This window comes from Danio rerio, chromosome 6, assembly GCF_052040795.2.
Source record: "Danio rerio strain M-AB ecotype USA chromosome 6, GRCz13ab, whole genome shotgun sequence".
In the NCBI taxonomy this organism is placed as follows: Eukaryota; Metazoa; Chordata; class Actinopteri; order Cypriniformes; family Danionidae; genus Danio; species Danio rerio.
Genome location: NC_141026.1, coordinates 15,980,083 through 15,987,067, shown reverse-complemented (window position 1 = coordinate 15,987,067; position 6,985 = coordinate 15,980,083). Strand labels below are relative to the sequence as shown.

General features: G+C 36.7%; 1 protein-coding gene across 2 annotated transcripts in view; it reads left to right on the top strand.

Moving 5' to 3' along the window:
* Positions 1-3,067: 3,067 nt before the first annotated feature.
* fhl2b (four and a half LIM domains 2b) overlaps positions 3,068-6,985 on the top strand; it is a 31,067-nt gene continuing 27,149 nt past the window's right edge. For both annotated transcript variants that reach the window (XR_015492738.1, NM_001006028.2), the window contains 1 exon segment: positions 3,068-3,133. The gene's annotated coding sequence lies outside the window, so the exon portion shown is untranslated.

Genomic DNA, 6,985 nt, shown 5'->3' with positions numbered 1-6,985 from the left:
AACTGAACTGAACTGAACTTAAACACTAAAAAAACTGAACTGCACTGTTCCAATTTACTATGACCATTTATGTGAAGCTTGTTTTGACACAATCTACATTGTAAAAGCGCTATACAAATAAAGGTGAACTGAATTGAATTGATTGTCTTTCTGCACCCACATTGGGCTGTAGTCTGTTTTCTCATTCCACAAAGGGAAACCGGAAGATGAAATGGACATTTCAATTGGTAATTTTCATGGAGAGATTGACATGTGTCTGATAATAAAATATTCTATATTGTTTGCAAATATTTGAGAAATGTAGCTACATTTTAGCCTGCTTTTTGTGTTCCTTCTTGACTTGAATTGTTAACTTGGGTACGTCACTTCAGTTTGAATTGTTGCTGATGAATAACCAATCAGACCCCTTTCTTCAGCCAATGGCTGACACAGATTCTATATGCTAAATCGGGCCTACTCAATTTGACGTTAATCAATTGAGAGGTGATGTGTGGAACACACCAAACCAACTACCCAGACTGAAGCTAGCAACAGCCCATCAAAATCCAATAGCTGATGGCTTGGTGTGTCCTGTACCTGTGTCCTGTACCTGGTGTAAGTTTAGGGTTGGGGTCAGTGTAGACTTTAATAAAGCACAATAGGCTACAGTAAGGGGTTGGTTTAATAATAATAATATATTTTATTTGAAGGCGCCTTTCTGGCAGCTTAAGAACACCGTATAACAAAACAAGAGAAAACAACAGGAGTAGGTGTAGATATGAATAAAACGCAATATATTACTGTAAATCGTGCAGTAACCTATTGCGTTTTAATAATGTTTAGGATTGTGGTAGGTTTAGAGGTGGCTCTAATACAGTGTATCTTCTCCACTTTTGGCTAGTGTGTGGTGTGTGCACTGGCGCTATTGTTCCATGCCTGCCATCACATCATCCAGGTGCATGCTGGTGGTGATGAGGAGATATTATATGAGCGCAAAATAAAAAACAGTAAAGTGATATAAAATTGCCTCATTCATTCAAAAATAAATAGACTGAAAATAAATAAATACATAAATAAATAGAAAATAAACAATATATTTTTAAGCTGTTGTTCCCCAAGATATTTGCACATTATTATTATTATTTTTTTGTGAGAGTGACTACTGATGGTCATTTATTCATTCATTCATTTTCTTTTCGGCTTAGTCCCTTCATTAATCTGAGGTCGCCATAGCGGAATGAACCGCCAATTTATCCGGCACATTTTTACGCAGCAGATGCCCTTCCAGCCACAACCCATCCCTGGGAAACCCATACACACTCATGCACACATATACACTATGGCCAATTTAGCCTACCCAATTCACCTGTACAGCATGTCTTTGAACTGTGGGGGAAACCGGAGCACCCGGAGGAAACCTACGCGAACACAGGGAGAACATGCAAACTCCACACAGAAATGCCAACCGACCCAGCCGAGGCTCAAACCAGCGACCTTCTTGCTGTGAGGCGACAGCAATACCTACCGCGCCACTGCGTCGCCACTACTGGTGGTATGATGAGAATGCAATGAGTATGATGTCACAAATATGCAAAAGTGGCACTAACAAGCAGTAAAAACAAATGTTATGTAAATAAATTATGTTCTGTGTGTAGCTTGATAGCAGCACAGTGGCGCAGTGGCCAACGCTCTCGCCTCACAGCAAGAAAGTAGCTGGTTCGAGCCTCAGTCGGCATTTCTGCATAGAGTTTGCATGTTCTCCTTGTGTTCGAGCGGGTTTCTTCCAGGTGCTCCGGTCTCCCCCACAAGTACAAACACATGTGCTATAGGTGAATTCGGTAAGCTAAATTGTCCGTAGTGTATGTATGCCCACATAGCAAAATTTCTCTGGCCCAGCTCTGGCCCACACAATCAGCTTTTGCTTGGCCCACATGCTGAAGTGAATTACGGTACATCACTGGACCAAGTCTTGTTTCCAGACAAGGGCCTAACATGGACCATATCTGAGTCAAGTCTCAGCCAAGTTAATAACCCATAACTGGGTCTGGCCTGGGCCAGATATGTTGGTGCATCACGACGGCTATAAAATATAACCCCATGAAGCATTGCGTTTTAGGCACACTTTGGGCTTGGTTTTTCTCAAACTTCTCAGTCAAGACAGGCTAAACTTACATGGCCCACATATAAATTATTAACATCTGGGCCAAATACTACATTTTACATTTGGCCCAAGTATTGTGTGCTGCCTTAAAGACGGTGCCACCTCTGCTAAACTCGGGCCACGTTTAGCCCACATGCTGTATGCCAGTGCCAGATAAACGCCTGCTTTGCCAGCTTTATGCCAAACCTGGGCCAGAATTCTTTGCTACCTGGGTGTGAATGGAAGTGGATGGCTGTTTTCCAGTGATGGGTTGCAGCTGAAAGGGCACCTCTGCTAAACTCGGTGCCACCTGCTAAACTCGGTGCCACCTCTGCTAAACTCGGGCCATGTTTAGCCCACATGCTGTATGCCAGTGCCAGATAAACGCCTGCTTTGCCAGCTTTATGCCAAACCTGGGCCAGAATTCTTTGCTACCTGGGTGTGAATGGAAGTGGATGGCTGTTTTCCAGTGATGGGTTGCAGCTGAAAGGGCATCCACTGCGTAAAACAGATGCTAGATAAGTTGGCAATTCATTCTGCTGTGGCGACCTCAGATGAATAAAGGGACTAAGCCAAAAGGAAAATTAATGAATGAGTGTAGCTTGTGACATCAACTTCATTATGAATAGGTGAGCACCTTATATGCACTAATTTGCACTGTGGTCAGAACTAGATGAATGTCAGCTCATACAACATGTATACTGTATAATACTGTATACATCTAAATGTTCTTTCAATTACGCACTATGGATTCGGTGGAAACAAACACTTCTTGCAAAGTTATATAAGAGCATGTATGGTCAAGTACTGGGTGCACAGTTGATTTCATGACTTAGTGGTGTCTGTGTATTTATAGTTCCTGATAAAGTGTCCAACCCATTTCAATCACCCCATTGCCCAACACAGGGGGAGTAATCCAATAAAGAGGAGCACAAGAGTCGCTCCTCCATCTCTCAAGAACTAAAGACGCATAGCACATCACATCACACCACTCCTCTCCTCTCCACGGGACAGGCAAGTTAAGCATCGCAACAATTATAACCTCTTCTCTTCTCTTCTCTTCTCTTCTCTTCTCTTCTCTTCTCTTCTCTTCTCTTCTCTTCTCTTCTCTTCTCTATCATGTTCTTTTCTGTATATTGTATTTAAGTGCATAGGAAGCCATTTCACATAGTCTCTGTTCTGTCAGTTTTATATCCTGTGTATTCCAAAAAAATGTTTCAGGATTTTATTTAAAAAGAATATTCTATATATAAATGTACAGATGGTTTACTTTTATACAATATATATTAATTCCAATGACTCAACCATATTTGTTCAATTAAAATGAATGTAAGAATGAACAATTGCTTCAGAGTGAGGAGCTGAAAATAGCCTGTATTTAAAAAAAATCAACATGATCACTGTTGCTTAAATGCAATTGTGGACATCCCAGGGTTTTGTAAAACACATTTAGTCCAAGTAAATTTTGGTTTTGAGATTACATTTGTAAGAAATGTCCTTTTTTGGCTTCTCTACAACCACCTGTCAGTCCATTATCCAGTTATGTCTGAAAGCTTCTCTTGTAGTCTTTAATTAGCTGCACGTTTCCATGTGTCACTTGTGGTCTATTTGGAAAGGATTGGATTTGTTTGGGGCTTCATTAAGTTTCAGAAGTAGTTCACATGACTCTCCTGAGTCTTCAGCTAAGCTTTTGCCTGTGTCAGTCTTATTTAACCCAATCTCAGGCACTGTGTATGTATATGTGTGTTTGTTTGAAATTAGGGGAGGGAAATGGCTCTTTACTGATAGTAAGAGACATGCAGGAGACAGCTGGAACTACAGAGAGTTCTCTATGGTGCCAGTGTTGGTGCCAGACTGAGATCAAAGAATCCACTCAAAAACTACAGGGAGATGTAACATGTGTTCACAGTGCCGATTTAGGTGACTGTGTGTATCTGTTGAGTCTGTTGAGTTATTTTGAAGGTCATAGTGATGATGACATATAACAATGTTCAAATTGGCCTTGTATTTACTGTAACATTGATACAAGAGCGACACCTTGATATCAAAATGACATCAAGTTTAACATTGACATTAAAAAACATTAAAAATCCCAGTCGATTTGATGTCAAAACCTTGATGTCTATTTGACATCCACACGTTGATGTGCTTTTGACCACCAAAAATTCATTCATCTGAAAGCTTAAATTACAAATTGACTTATTTTTCATCCCTACAATTTATTTAAACTATATTGATGTCAAAAAGACATCAAATAGACATCTTTTCGTCAAAAAAATAAAAAATAAATAACATTTCAATTCATACAAATCTAATTGTACAATTTAGTATGATTTGCTCATCACCCAATGATGGTTGGGTTTAGGGGTGGGGTTGTGTGCCACGCCTTCTTTCTATAATCAGACATTTTCATACGTCTGAACTCGTACGAATTTGTACGAATTAGCCAATAAAGTGACAAAACAAAAAAAACTTACGTTTTCTCGCGAGATCAGGCTGGTCGTAATACAATTTTTGAAATGTTTCTTAATGCTGATGTTTGATATCAATTTGATGTCTTTTTAAAATCAATGTAGCTAATTAATATCAAATTGATTAGCATTTTTGACTCTTTTTATTTGTATTTGACATCAACATATCGGATGAACACACTGTGAGGATGTTTCCTGAATAGAGCAGCTTTATAACAGCTGTTCTCCAAGTTACAGAAGTGGTAAATGGATCCAAATTAAAACTGCATTTACTCCAGGTGGAAACCATTTGAAATTGAATCACCAAATGTAATCATTTGCAGGTTTCAAAGAGCCACTGTCGATACGGCTTGATTCTCAGACCTTCTGTCTTAAATTATAATCTCACTTTAATGTGGTTTGATGGCTATAGCTTGAGGTTAGATATTACAAGGTTGCTGGTTCTTCAATATACAAACCAAAACTTGGTTGTGTGCTAAATCAAATTTCAGTGTCAGTGTCAATTTTGGCTTCAAAACATCATATACATCATGTTTCACACTCAAACAGTTGGTTTTGAGCTGTTTTGGAAAGTTTTGAAAACGTATTTTTCTACATTTCCCTTAAATGTAACCGCAAAACACTTTAGCCAAGGAGTATTTTTGAAACGAATGTGTTGTCATGCTTGTTTTTTTATTCGGTTTACCATCATGATCCAGATTGTGTGGGTCTATTCAGTAAAATACAAATTAGTTAGTTAGTTAGTTAGTTAGTTAGTTAACTTTGTTTGTCCCTGTAGGGAAATTTTATTTGCAGCATAAACTCACAGAGACTTCTGACATTTCAAATTTGGCATTTCACATTTAGCATATATATTTAAATAATTTATATAATATATAACTTAAAATGATTGTACCCCTACGCTAAACAAATATTCAGCCTATACTAGCCATCAACTGCTACTGGGGGAAGAGGAATTAAAAAACTTAATTGCTTGGGGTAAAATTGATGATTACTATACTCAAATTAGTAGGTGCAAGATATACTCAAGTTTGAAAATATTTTTAGTCTATAAATCTTTGTGATAAGTTTTTTTTGGTGTGTGTGTGTGTATTCTGTAAATGCTGGACTTTTTCAACACAAAGTTAAGCAAAATCTGGACAAACACTATTTATATTTATTTATTTATTTATTTTAAAAGAAATCCATATTGTTGATGCTGGCCCCAAAGTTTCTTTTCAGTTCTCATATCTGAAGAATCATTTGGCAATGCTAATATTTTTAAAGAACATAAAGTATGTACTTGGTAAACTAAACTATTTCCAAAATGAAAATCCAATCTTAGGGCAAACATTAGCCATTCAGGCCCGCACCCAGGGTATAGAATTTGTCCCATACATGAGCTCATTTGTCACATTTTGACTGCTATTCCTTTATAAATTGTGAAGATAACCCATTAAAGAAGGCTCTAAGACCAAGCAGAATCCTCTGTTGGCTGTCATGACTTCAGCAAATCAGTTTTGGCCAATGTAAATAATTTTTATAACATCTGTGCAAGAAAACATACAATCTGACCAAAGTGAAGTCATCTTTCACTACTGACCTACTGCGTTGTAGTTAAATAGAGAAAACATTTTACAAGTAACTTTTATTATAAATCTCGGACCTTATTTATGAAACAAAATATTATCAATAAAAGGTGTGACTTTTAATATAATCAGGTTATTGTTATCCATGAATTTTCAATTAAACTTTTTTAACGAGACAAAAATCTAGTGAAATTGTAAAGCTCTAACTTACTATTGTTTATTTATTTGTTTATTCAAATAGGCAAATTCTAAATGAATGTCCTGGCCAGGCTGTTATTTGCTTAATGAACAAAAACTACAATTTCAGTTAAAAAAAAAATAATTACAAATCATTTTCTTAATGATAAATGATGTAATAAATTAGTATTTTAATTAGTATGTTTTTTTTTTTTAAGTCTTTAAGGAAATTTTTTGGTACATCAAAAAGTTTGGTTCCTGATGACCATCCGATAAGCGATTTAAACAAAAAAGTACGTAACATGTCAGTAAAATGCAGTATTTAATAAAAATATTTAATATTTATTATTTTTTTAAAAATTAATTTAAATAGAAAATGAGGCGAATAACTGCCAAAAGGTTCACTTTTTGAGAAAAAGAACCACTCTTTTCACCAGGCTGGCTACAGACCTGCCATTGAACACTGGATAGCTAAGAAACACAGAGCGCTTTTACTAAATTTTGTTCGTTTGTGGCAAGTTTTGTGGCAAGTTTATTTATATAGCACATTTCATACACAGTGGCAATTCAAAGTGCTTTACATAAACAGGAATAAAAAAGACAAGTTTAGGAAAATAAAATGCAGACAATAAAAATTATTAAAAACAGAT